Genomic DNA, 14,777 nt, shown 5'->3' on the forward strand with positions numbered 1-14,777 from the left:
AAACTTCTGAGACCAAGGATATAACCAGAAACGACTTAGACAATTCTTAAACTTAAGCTAAGAAAATAGGTCTTAAAATAGGTGTTAAAGGTCTGGCGAGAAACCGCCGCCACATCACTGAGGTATTTTAGTTTACTTGGTATTGCACATCTGGGATGAAACAGCAATCAGCCTTTGCGTGAAAAAACGGGGAAAATTACTGGAGGTCAAACGCCAAACGCTTATCTTTTTTAAATTGACGCTATATCCCCTTCTATGTAAAGTTACCTTAGATGGGTAGTGAATGGGACACCAACTGAATTTGATGAGAAATGAGGATGGGATGATAGCCCTGGCATAATGATTTGGTTACCAATAGGTGAAAGCACGGAGCTGACTTGACCGGTGTGACCTGGGGGGATTATTAGCCAGCTTCACGTTCTATGGCACATGTCGGTTAACTACTGGGACTGGGGGCACAATTAGGCAGGAGATGTACTTTACTGCTCGAGTCAATACGGTCGCCTCTCTTTAACCAGTCGGCTGCCATGAACTGCAGAGGTGGTTGATGAGGCAGGCAGATGGAACCAAGTAGCAGTGAAAATGATTTTATTTAAAGATGAATAACAGTATGATAATCCAACACGATCCCAGGCAGCAATGCTGAGTGGAAACCAGGGCTCAACGTGGGTAGCAGCAGGGTGACGAATGGACCAAGAATGCATAATTAGTGACTACGAACAGAGGACAAGAACCTGACAGGGACCTGAAACGCAGGTAGCATTAAATGCATAGGAGGTATTCGGGGAAGGAGATGCTCCTGGGGCTAATCAAGAGGAGAGAGACATGTTGAATCAGAGAAATGAATACGATAACCATGACGACCCATGAACTGGACTACGTAGCTGGGTATGCATCTGCCGTTTTTTCCATGGATGAAAAACCCTCAGTGGGAATACAAACATACTGGCGGAAGTGCGGTGCGGACATGATAAAGTTTAAGGAGTAATATATGGGGCTTGATAAAGGTGAATGACAGAAGCTGCTACTGGGTGCGAGACGCTGTAGAAAAGAGGTCGGTGATCTACTTTGGGTCACCGCTGGGAGGGATGCTACTATTTTTCATTTATTTATGCATTCATTCAGTTGAAAGCTCTTAAGCATTTAAAACGCAGCCTGGGTGGCGCGTGCTAATAGGCCTGCATGTTCGGAAAGGGGATGGACTAAGATAAGGTTCTACTTTCCTAGCATTGCTAAACATGAATGAGACATGTGAGGCTACGTCTTACCCCGAAAGCCCGAGGCGGGCGTGGCGTGGAAAATCCGACAGGAGGAGCTGATGACCGGGCAGACAGCGGCTAGGCGGAAGTGAGTGAAGCTGTTTGTGTAGCTGGACCAGAACGGGACTGATGGAAAGGTGATTTGGTAATCGGCGGTGGAGAGATGATTGGACGACCAGCTGGGAGGGCGACAGACATCGGTGCGGCGAGACCTTGGCGGCCGGCCAGGGTCTGAGTCGGAGAAAGACGGCCCAGATGAAGACAGTGGGATTATGTTACCGCTTGCCAAAGACAGGCCATGGAGTGGGTAGCGCAGGAGCGAGGAACGGTGGATCCCAGTCAGGCAAGAGAGCGGCGGGAGAAGCTGCTTGGAATGAATGCGGGCGGGGCAGGAAGTCTTTTTTCATCTGGGGAGCGTCTGAGGGAGAGAAGCGGCCGAGCACACGGCTAATCGTCTATAATGGTGGACATTAGCGGTGGAAGGGCGAGCAATCGCAAAGAAAGGATCTGGTGGGATAGCTGACTGAGATCTGAGGCATGCGGCTGAACAGGTTGAGCTCAGCTGGAAAGCGCACGACGCCATGGATGGCGGTCCTTATCAGCTGGGGCTTGGACGGTGATTGGACGTAACGAGTCTTGGTCCGGCGTTGAGCAATCAAGGTGATGAGCCGGAAGTTCCGGCTGGATGATGCAGGTGGGGCTAAAAGAGTCTTCCAGCTTGAATTTACGCCTAGGCTTCATTATAATATACATAACACACAGTGCATGTAAAACGATTTTATGGGGTGTATGTGGTTTGGAAATTAACAAAACCAAAGTTTGCCAATTAAACTCTTCTCATCCTCTCTCAAAGTTTTTCATTGATGCATTAAAAATAGACTCTTTGAAACATGAGGCAAAAGTGCCTTAAAGGGTTTAATTAGGCCCGAGCAGCAAAGCGCTGCGAAGGACTATTGTTAGGCCATAATGCTAATGGTAAATTAGCATTTTGGCTAATATTAGCAAAAATGCCAAATGTCTTTGCTAATGCTAACATTTAGCCGAAACGTTAACATTTTGGCTCGTAGGCTCATTTTGACACGCTGGATGGCGCGAGTCTGTCAGTCGACATTCTCACGAGTCTCATGCCGTCGATCGCGCTGGGGCTTACTGTGGCGTCGACACTGAATTTCGGCGTCGGAAGGCCAGCTCCGGACCGACGGGCACGCTTTGGCAGGCCCCGTTTAAATTTCTTCAGAAATTTTCTAGTTATTATATGGTTCTTCTTCCTAAATGTTCATTTTAGCTAAATGCTAATTTTAACATTAAGCTAGCTAAATGCTAAAATGAGCATTTAGCTAAAATTAGCAAATGCTAAAATGAGTGTTAGCTAATACAAAATTTAGCTAATCTTAGCATTAATGAAAATGAACTAAATGCTAATTAGATCAATTAGCATTTTGGCTAATTTTAGCTCATACGCTCATTTGAACACACTGAATGGCGCAAGTCCATGTCAGTCGACTTCTCGCAATTCTCCTCATGCTGTCGACAGTGCTGCAGCTTTCTATGGCATCGACGCTAACGTTCGGCATCGGAACGCCGGGTCCAGACCGCCGGGTCCAGACCGCCGGGTCCAGACCGCCGGGTCCAGACCGACGGGTCCAGACCGCCGGGTCCAGACCGACGGGTCCAGACCGACGGGTCCAGACCGACGGGTCCAGACCGACGGGTCCAGACCGACGGGCGCACTTTGGCAGGCCCCATTTAAATTTCTTCAGAAATTTTCTAGTTATTATTCTTCATTATTCTTCCCCCCAAATGAATTGCCTTTTTGGGGGATTTATTGTTCCAAAAATCGCAAAAAAAAAAAAAAAAAAACAGCTCAACGGCGCCAGCTAGAACTTTTCAAAGGACCCTTTCCTATTCCCTTACTTCATCGTAGAGACATGAAATTTGGTACAGTTGTAGAGCTCACCAAGACACTCAGAATTTACAAGTAATGTCATAGTGCAAGTATCACAGGAAGTCGGCCATTTTGGATTGAAGGTCCATTTTTGATCCCATTTTGGCCGTTTACAGCCTTCGTATTTGATCAAACTCCTAGGGATTTCGATTGATCGGCTTCAAACTCGGTCAGTCTGATGAGAAGGCATGGCCGATTCAAAGTTGTCAAAATGGTGAGTTTTTGAGCATGATGAAGGGGGGCTAGCAGGGGTCAAAGTTCACCTACTCGCCATGACACATAAAACAGTTATAACTCCTACACTAAAACTCTCAGAGGAACCACACTTTCAGTGATTGAGCATCATGGGTTGACCTAAAATATGACATCACTAAGGCCACGCGCCCTGAGAACAGGAAGTGTCATGTTTTACTGTGAGCGGTCACTATATTACCCCTTTGACCTAATCAACATGAAACTGTGTACAGAAACATAAGACGTGTTGTGTACTCCAGCCCCAACCGGCTTTGATGGAGCAGGTGGGAGTGGCGGCGTGGCAAAGTGACCTCTAATGCCGCTGTCATACGTTTGGTTCTGAATTCCACACTTTTGGGGAGAGGTTCTCCAAACTCACTAGGATGGATCCTTGTCCACCCCCCGACAGGAATCCATAATAAAATTTAGTGGGCGTGGCCTAATTTCTTTATGGCGCCCCATACAATATTTGAAATGATCAGCCCTAAGCCATGATTTAACATAGAAATACTAAACTTGGTACACATGTGTATCTTGTGAGGATGTACAAAAAAATCTCTTGGAGCCATGGTCTAAATCCAACAGGAAGTCGCCCATTTTGGATTGATATTCCAAAATTGACCCCATTTTTGATGTTTACAGCCTTCCTATTTGATCGAACTCCTCCTACAGTTTTTCAGATACAGACTTCAAAATCACTCAGCACACACTTAAGACAACAAGGGTCAAAATTTATCAAAAGAATTCTCCTACTTCAAAGCATGTGGGCGTGGCTATGTGTCAAACTTTGACTATTCGCCATGAAACACAAAACTCTTATAACTCCTTCAGAGAAACTCTCAGAGGAACCAAATTTTCAGTGAATAATGATCTTTTGCTGTCCTACAATACCCAATGGTAACATGATTACATCACTTAGGCCACGCCCCCTAACATCAGGAACTGTCGTTATATTACACCTTTGACCAAATCAACATGAATCTGTGTAGAGAAACATAAGACATGTTAGTGTGTTGTGTAGTCCAGACCTGACCGGCTTCGATGGAGCAGGTGGGCGTGGCGAAGTAACCTCTAACGCTGCTGTCATACGTTTGGCTCTGAATTCCACAGTTTTGAGCTGAGCTGTTCCAAATTCACTAGGATGGATGCTTAACCATAACATAAATCCATAATAAAATTCAATGGGCGTGGCCTAATTTCGCTATAGCGCCCCTCCAATATTTGAAATGATCAGCCCCAAGCCATGCTTTAACCTAGAATTACGAAACGTGGTACACATGTGTATGTTGTCAGGACGCACAAAAAAGTCTCTTGGAGCCATGGTCTAAACCCAACAGGAAGTCGGCCATTTTGGATTGAACTTGTCATTTTCTCTTTTTTATAGACATTGTATCTCATCGAACTCCTCCTACAGTTTTTCAGATATAGAAGTCAGAATCAGTCACCAGACACTTGAGGGATCAAAGGTCAAAGTTATCAGATGATTTGTCGTACATCAAAGCATGTGGGCGTGGCTAAGTTTCAAACTTTGACTATTTGCCATTAAACATCAAGCCTTCATAACTTACACATTAAGGTTAAAGCTCCATCAGACTTCATATTTCTCACTACAGACTAGTCATGATCACACTGTCATGTTCGACTGATGACATCACCTTAGCCCTGCCCACTTCTAACAGGAAGTCACCTTTTATTCTTGCTGTATGTCTTACTTTTCTGTTATTTATATGGGTTTAATCCAGTGCAAACTCACTTAAAATGATAAGGTGATGACATCTGTCAATGCTGGCTGAACCGCGGGGGCGTGGCCAAATGGTGAATATCAGACCCTCGCCGTATTCATACGATTGTCTTTAAATGACACATGGATGATCCGATTGGCACCAAACTCGAAATGCAAGACCTGTGTTCACCTCTAACGAGCTCAAATGTTTTGAAATGTAATTTGACTCCACTGCGCCCCCTAGGTTAATTCATCAGCTATATCTCCGCCGTAAATGGACCGATCTGCACCAGATTTTTTGTGAGTCATCGGAGAGCGCTGCCGAATGCATTCATGTGTGTCGCATGGCGGGCGATCGGGCGGTAAAACTGCTTGACAGCTTCTGCAGTGGCGGGTGGGCGGCAGTGCCTGGACACCCCGCGGTGGCCCATAGGCCGGAGCGGCGCTTGCTGCGAGGGCTGCACAAGGTTGCTTCGCAACTTTAATTAAATGCTTTCATTCATGTTGTGCTTTCGATTTTAAAGATCCAGTGGCAGATGCCAAAATTCTCCACTCATGTCTTCAACGTTCTTAAAGGGACTGTATAATGTGGTTTCCAGACTCATAGTACAATTTTATGGCCTAATCAAGTAACTGTTACCTTCAATTGTTATATCAAATATAATCTAAAACAAATTTTATTTCTGATTTAGCACCTTGAAATTGTGCTAAATCAGAATCTTTAAAAACTTGTTAAAAATACTCCAGGAATGTATTTGATGTATTTCATAACATGAATTAAAACTTGTTGATTTTACATCTCTAATCCTGAAGCAAGGGAGAAATAATTTTAAGGTTTATGGTTAAAAAAAAAGATAACAATGAATGCCTTCTGTCATCATTAAGAGAAAAGCTTTGGGACATAATTTGATGAATTATCTCATTTATATTTGACCTTTATTTAAACAGAAACGGGTAATACTTAATGGGATCAAAAACTTACTTGATCAAAGACCAAGCAAAGATGGGGAACATGTATAAAATCAGACTTACATGTAGGAAGCAGGAAATGAAAATATATTTTAAAAAATGGGATATAATACAAATTTCAAATCTCAAGAGGAATTTTTTTTACACACCAATAGACCAGATGCAACCTGGTCGTGAAAGAAACCCATAGTAACTTAATACTATTGTAGCTTTTGTGGGTCCAGTGCCTATCATTTGCAATATTCCAACAGGAAGTGTGTGAAGCAAAAAGGAAAAGAAGATACAGAAAAGGTCCTGAGGCATTGTTAGGATGCCGGGTTGTTTAGTTGTTTTGAAGTTTGATTTATTTATTCCAGTTGGATTTTTCTGTGTTTCTCAGTTTTTTCTTTGATTAGATCAATCTTGTTTCTGTTTTACTTCAGTTTAGTCCTTCTTAGTGTTTCTATGTTTATTCCTCTACTTATTCTTAGTTACACTACTTTAATGATGATTCTTAGGTCAAGTTAATCTTAACCTAAGCATCATTAATTTCCTTGTCCCTTGTGTCCTTTCCCCTGTGTCACTTTCTTTCCCCCAGCTCATCTTCAACCCTTTAGCCAATCAGCCCAGGTCTTTTGTTCAGCATTCACCTTCCCAGCAAGCACCTTGCTGGTTGCTCTCATCTGTTCCTGCTGTCATTTTTCCCTGGATTCCTGTTTTTGTTCTAGATTTGCAGTGTTGGCATAGTTACTTTGAAAAAGTAACTTTAATCGGACTACTGATTACTCCTTGAAAAAGTAACTTAGTTATATTACTGACTACTTGATTTGGAAAGTAACTAAGTTACACTAAAAGTAACTTTTTAGTTACTTTCAGCAGCTGCTAACAACAACGCTCTGCCTCCTGTGAAAATCACATTGAGCTTTGCCAATTCTTAATTGTAAGCTATTTTATAATGGTAACATCAACAATGTGTCTCCACTGATAAGGTTGAACTGAAGAGGAGATTGTAGAAAAAACAGTACAAAAAAAATAAAAAACCTGAGTAATTTGTGTGGTCCACTGTTGTCTGGAAAACTCTAAGAAGGATTGTAAAGCCGCCCCCCCCCCCCCCCCACCCCCCACCCCACCTCCAGGTTCTGTGTTACGGCCCTGCGTTTGGTGTCAGCGCAGCGTACAGAGCTCCTCCTGCAGCTCCACAGCTCAGATGGCTGCACAGATTTGTGACACTTATCTTAATATTAATAATTAGAATAGCGTTAAATTGCCATTATAATCATTGCCAACTACGGACACGTTCATTCGTGGCTGTTTTCACGTTTATTGTGCTGTTCATATTGGTCTCGATGTTTGCAGTTTTCTGGAGCTCAACGCGAAGCTCGACGTCATTCAGACGTAATATATTAACTTGACATTAACAAAGACACAGCGGGACGGATCATCCAGGAAATGATGGACAGGGAGAGACGGACTAAAACTACCTTAATGACGGACAAATTTTGGGATTTATTATGAGTCTCTGCTTATTTCCAAACCCAAATGAGCAACTTCACGTTCAAAAACGAGCCAAAAAAGTCGAAACCCGCCACTCATTAAATCTGCAAGCGACTTTTAAAAAATGAAGCCCAAAGCCGTTTATAATAATCGGACTTGGCGACAGAAACTCAAAATAGTTCCAGTTTTTCCACCAACAAAATGCGCATCTCCCTCCATTGTTTACATTTCTGTCGCATAGAGACGTCGGTCACTCGACAAGATGCGTAGAGGAAATACGATTAAATAACAAAAGAAGATAGTAACGCACCGTGATTTTGATAAGTAACTGTAGTCTGACTACTCGATTTGAAACAGCAACGCGTTATATTACTCGTTACTGAAAAAAGTGGTCCGACGTCAGTAACGCGTTACAAATTAACGCGTTACTGACATCACTGTAGATTTGGCTCCTTGGGTTCCCTGTTTTGTTTGTAAGTTTTTTTCAGTCCACCCTGCAACTCACACTTCATGACAGGTGGCTGCAGTACAGTAGCATAGTTTGTTGCTAAAGAAAGTCTGAAAAGCAGCGGTAGGTTGTGACTCATTATTTTAATCTGTTAAGACCTATTGGTGTTTATTATATGACAACATTAAATATGAGTGTTTCCGAGGACATTGCTTTAATATTTGTGAGTCAACTATAACAATTATATATAGGTTCATGTTAATTTTAAGTGTTTATTCTGTAGAAATGTCTTCCTCTACCCCATTGTTAGAAATTTTGCTTGTGATGACCCAACATGCAGAGCTTAGAACATCTATAAATGCTACTGGCTTCCTTTTACTTCAGGGTTAAATTAAACATTTTGTGTGTTTATTTTAAAGTTTAAAAACGGACAGAATGAATTTTGGAAATCATGCAACAATAGTTCCTTAATAAAAAAATATCTGATCTGTATACACATGTGAAAGTAGAGAGATTATCAAGGTTGGAAAATACAGTTTGAGGTCTGAACTCAAATTAGTTTTAAATAAAGCTGTTCATTTTGCATTACATTTTCACTTGGTGGTGAACATATAGCTGGGAAAGTTTAGGATGTGACATTTGAATGAGTCTTACTGAGTTTATGTGCAAACCAACAACCTCTAATAAAGTATTAACAAGACAAGCAATTTGCTCCTTTGCCCAACTCCATGAGATGAAAAAAGGACTTTCACAATAATGAGAAAACCAGAAAAGACAATGGAAATTAACTCTTATCTCTTCTAAAAGAGGAAAAGAGGGAGACTTAAATAGCATAATGTATCAACATAGAGGAGAGGAATGGCAGATAGAGTCAGAGAGCGAAGAAAAGCTGATTATTCGCACATTAGCCCCTTTAACCTCCAGTTTGGATGGACCAATTATATCGCAGAAACACCTTTGGTAACAAGCCACAGCAGAGACATGGCTAATCAAATTGGTCTGCATTGCATTTCATTATTACCCTGAAAATTAAAATGTATGCTTAAGAAAGTAGATGATGAAGGTTCTGGGACTGTCCTCAACAGCCATCATTACAAGTGTTTCTTATTAAAGAGACAGGTTGAGGGTTTGTCAAGAACCTAAAACAAGACTATTTGGTACCTGAAGACAGTTGTCTTCATTTCAAACCACTGCATTTAAAACTTTGGGTGAAGAAGCCCTGTTCAGTCCACATTAATCAAACGTTAGTGCATATGTCTGGCAAGTCTTACATCAGCTAAAATCTGACACCGCTCCATTTTTGTTTGCATTTCGTGACAAAGGAAGTTGGCACTGACTCAATGACATGTTAAGTGTCTGAAAATGTTAACATAAGCAGCAGCCTACTGCAAAACCCAGTAAATATAAAATAATACAATTCTATAGTCATTTTGAGGTTGTAGATGGCTGTTATCAAGGTTGAAAACAAAACACAAATTTAAACCTAAACACAATTTTTTTTTAAATTTATGTTATGAAAAGCTGTTGCACAAACAACTATGAACATTTTTTACTCATATATTGCTGACTTTAACTGTCATACTCACACCCGAAAAGGAAAAGCATTAAAATGGTACCATATACCCTTTTTAAATGAATGTGATGTTTGTCAAACATCCTATTGTTCTGAAACATGGCAGAAAATAAAACCTGTTTAAGTAGAAGTTTAAGACACTTCTTGAACTTTCACCATTTACATTCATAGAATCCTTTCGTCTCTCGTCTTGAGGCATTTTCTTCTCTTACTCTGAGTAAATCCTCCACTCTCCATAAAAAAATGCTGCATTGTCTTCCATGTTTTATCTGCCTTTAAATTTTGATGCACTGGGGACAAAGGTAACTTGGACGAGGTGAATTTCAGCCTGCACTGAGTAATTGAAGACCACAGGCCTCTTCCTACAGAGATTTCAGTCGCTCAGGTACTAAGCAGGAAGCTGTGGAGGAAGGAGGAGAAAATAAGAGTTATTTTCCCATGTGTGCCTCCAAAAATAACTGTACGTACCAGAGCTGCAGGGCGCTCACAAGTGATTTGTGTGTTTGTTTTGGATTAGATTCCTTATGGAACAATTTTGTGCTTTTTGTCGCACACAAAATGACTGTTATTTAATTTTCATAAAGATTTTTATTTTTCAAAAGGTTATTCAAGTATTAAAAATGTTCAGCAACATTCCTTTCAGGATCTTGGGTTGTTTTGGTGTTTTGGAGAGTAGGGTTGGACTCTCCAGTCCATTTCTTTATTTCAATAGGAAACTTCTCAAAGAAGCCCACAGAAGTGACGTTGATTTCTCCAGGGCTCTATCCTAAGACCCTTCTTATTCAATATCTATGTGCTCCCACTAGCTCAGGTTTTGGCAGGAAATAAGATTAGTTGCCATAACTACGTAGATGACACTCAGCTCTGCATTGTCACCAGATGACCTTTCATCCCATCCAATCATTGAACAGATGCTTAGAACAGATAAATGTGTGGATGAGCCAATACTTTCTTCAGCTGAGCAGAAACAAAACTGAAGTTATTTTTGAACCTAAAGAGGAACAATCTAGAGTTATATGTCTAGAGTTAGAGATCTGTAGTTATATATCTAGTGTCAATGCACAGCTTCAGTTGTTCCATCTGGAAACTAGAGATCAGGCTGACCTCTGGCCTGAGTCTTCAGAGCCACATAAAGACGGTTCCAAAGTCTTTATGTTCTATCAGCTGAAGAACATTTCCTGGATTAGAGGACTGATGTCTCAGCATCAGAGAAACTCATCCTGGCATTTATCTTTAGTAGCATTGATTACTGCAGCAGCATCTTCACAGGTCTGACTAACAAATCAATGGTCCAGCTGCAACTGATCCAGAACTCTGCTGCTGGAGTTCTGACTAAAACCAAGAAGATAGAGCACATCACCCAGATCTACATGTAACAGTTATGGGCTAGGCAGCTAACTGCGGCTACAGAAGCAGCATCAGAAGAGTGTGCTTTTAGGAGCCCGAGGTGAGGAGAAAACAGGATGCCGTGTTTTTAGTTTTGGTGAATATATATTAAGTGATTTGTATAAAACAACAATTACAACAACACGATGAGACAAGACAATTGACCCAGAATAAATTAATTGCAAAATCATTAAGTTCAGAGTTCTTTTCCTTAGCTCGCCATCTTCAAATCCTGATGAGGATCTGATCCAACCGGAAAAGGCGACATCCAGGTAACAACGCCAATAATTCAGGCAATCAAATCAGTGGGCTTAAAGATTTTGATGACTCCGTGAGGAAGACGCCAACAACAAGCCACAGCCACAGTGGAAACAGGTGAGGATCTTTAAACTGCGCGCTGGAGGCGTGGCTTTAAATAAGCTAGCGGAGTTTGGGGCAAACAGGAAGTAGGCCCGCAAAAATAAAAGTCCATTACTAAATGCAGGTTACATACATCACTCATTTCTACAGTCCATCACTGAGAAAGAAACTTTAAAATTCTGCTGGTAGTTTAGAAATCACTGAACGGTTTAAAGATCTTCTGTTGCTGGACAAACCTGCTGGTTCTGGTTCTGCTCTGCATCAGAACAAGAAATTACCATGGAAAAGTAGCACTTAGCTTCTATGTACCACAGATCTGGAACAGAGTTCCAGAAAACATTGAGTTTCTTTAAGTCTAGACTAAAACCCAGCTGTTTAGAACTATATTTGAAACATTAAAATTGAAACATTCATCAACAACATGATGTGCATCAGAGGGACTTGCCAAAATGTAATGCTTCAGTTTTCACTGTCTCTCCCCCCTCCTGAACTGGAAGCAATTTTTTTTTACATTTACCTCAGAGTAGCTGACTCAAATTTCTTATCTCAATTTGATACAGCAGGGGCTACTGCACTTCCTGAATCTGTTTAATCCATTGTTAACATGGATTGTAACATTGTAATATGTTTTACTGAGCTGCCTTTAAACGCAACATGAGGGCTAAGATTCTCACACACAGCATGTCTCTGCACTGATAGAGAGATACTGCTGTGCTGAACGGCACAACGTATGTGCTAGAATCATGTCAGGCATGTTTTTCCCCCAAGCTAAAAGAGTGAGTCAAGTAATGCTGCTGGAAGCAGCCAATGTTAGCTACATGATGACTAGCTAATGCCAGTATAACACATAAAGATTGTAAACGATATGGTTGTTATCTATGTTCTGGTTACATTTAGTTGAGTAACTTTTTGGGAAAAAGTTTACTCAGTATTTTAACTGCACTGTACTTTTTCCTTTAATTCGAGCAAAATTATTTCTACTTGAGTAGATTGCTGTAGCATTTAAAGAAATAGACTTTAGAGATCACAAACCTTAGATTTCTGCAGTGTATGAGATAATGCTTATACAAATTTTGGCATAATTACTCAACATTTTATATATTGTACTATATGCATCTGTGAAGGATTTACCCCCTCCTTAACAGGTGCTGTTTTTTGTGCTTCCTATATACTTGCTTTAATTAATATTTTGTTTGATCATCCTCTCTTTTCTTTGAGGTCATTTGTTGCCATGCAGGTGTGCCCATGAGCAGGGCTGACTAGGACCTGCTGTTTCCAGTCTACCTTCTCAAACAAGGCCCATTGTTTGAGAAGGAGGAGAGATGTTTTTTTTATTATTATTATTATTATTATTGTTTGTCCCCAGCTTGTTTGTGTTTTTGTTAAATTGTTAGTCGTAATTCTGTAAATATTTGTTGTTTGTTATTATGCAATAGCCAGCCTCGCCCTCTCCTCACAATTCCTCGGGCTGACTACTGACCAGTTCTCTGTCTAACAGGTCTGGAAAATCTCTAAGACCTGGGTCTTACCCTGAACATGATCTAAAAGAGATAATCTGTTTAAACTGGTGGCGAAAGGGACTCGTCTAGCTCTAACTACCTCCTATCCAGAAGTTATGACCCTTTTCAGTTAAGAAACAATCAACTGAGTAGCCCTCACAGCTGCATAGCTTCAATAACCACTTCTGTTAACGGTAGTTACCTTTCTGTCATAGCGAGTACTTGGAACCGGCTAGATAATTTTTAGTGACTAGGATTTAAGTCCCAGGGTCATTATTTACACTCACCAAAGGAAAGTCCGAAGCCACCACATTACTGGAATCATGTATACTGGTTTTACTATAAATAGAAGAACTGTGATTCAAATGACTCAATTAATTTCAATGTCCACAACCTAATCAGAATTTTAAAATATATGTATTTATTAAGCAAGCTTTAGCAGGGAAAATGACAGGCATACAAATTTACTTGAGATTACACCATACAAAGATAATCAATCAAATTTAGATCAATTTAACCCTTACCTAACAACCTCCCTACACTGTCATCTATCTATCAAATAAGGCTTTGGGGTGCGGCACAACTCATACCCATCGATGGAATTAGATCTCGGCAACAGAAGTCCTTGGTCAGAATCCTTCTCCTTGAAAAATGAATCCTCCTTGGAATTGAAACAAAATGAACTGTCTGTTATATCCAACCGAACAGCTCTTGGTCGATCCTGTGACTTTTGTTCAGTTCCCCAAGTCCGTTGAGATGCAGGTTGAGATCATTGGGTCGAGCGCAGAGTTTTGAAATCTAATGAAGAACCAAGGCGGTGGGTTGATGGATCCCGTCCTATTAGTCCGGCGTGAGGTGCTCCTCGGTGTTCCTCGCTTTCCTTGGTTCCAGGGTGTGGTCCTCTGCTGGTCTTCTTGCTGCACTTGTGTCGAGTCTCAGTGCCGGGGACGAAGAACATCGTATCACCTCGGTCTCATGGTTTTATACTTTTCTCCTACTTAGTGGGAGTGCACCAACAGAGAGAGAGAAAAAGAACATTTGTACATTTGCTCGATTACGTAACCAGGCCCCAACCATCAACTCAGACCTCCGCCCTGGTGACTGTTGAAGATTGCGAAATAATGCACTTGTGACACTAATGCACTTGTGACACTTGTGACCTGGGTCCCATTAACCCGGTCACGTAGTCAGAGAAAAAGGAACTTCGTGCGTAACTTCATAGTTGCACAACCAGGTTTCAACCGCTACCTTGCTGCAAACTTCATGATTGCACCTCCAGGTTCCAACCGCTAACTTGGTATGAAATAAGTTGCATGTGACCTGGATTTGGTCCCGTAGCTCTAGCACGTAGGACCCGACTCCTTTTCCGAGTAGGTGGTTGACTCCGAGCAAGTAGGAAGCCATCTGACTTTTCCGAGTAGGCGGTTGACTCCGAGCAAGTAAGAAGCCATCTGATTCTTATCAGATAGCTACATTCTCCAAACTCACATCTTCGCCCCCACACCCCACCCTTCCTCTGATTCTTATCAGACAGCTGCATCCTTCACTCTCACATCTTCAGCCGTTTGACAACTACAGAGTATTTGATTTTGGTGCCATCATTACAACCTTTTTCTTTCTTCTTTAAATGCAGGGATTACACATCAAGTAAATACAGGTAATTACACATTTAATAATCAGCATTAATCAACATACAAGGTTGCGACAGTCTCTTAGGCCTTTTTATGATCGTTTTTCTGCATGAGCCTGGACAGATCTCACACGCACATACCAGATTTCTTGACATTGTGTAGAAATATTATTTAGCACAAATGTTTGTTCTTTCTTCTACCTGGAAATGTAATTGTTGTCTCCGCCCCTTAATTAGTCTTGGCCATGCTTTAAAAGCCAGGTGGTTTGAATCAGAGG

Source organism: Gambusia affinis, linkage group LG01 (assembly GCF_019740435.1).
Source record: "Gambusia affinis linkage group LG01, SWU_Gaff_1.0, whole genome shotgun sequence".
Lineage (NCBI taxonomy): Eukaryota > Metazoa > Chordata > Actinopteri > Cyprinodontiformes > Poeciliidae > Gambusia > Gambusia affinis.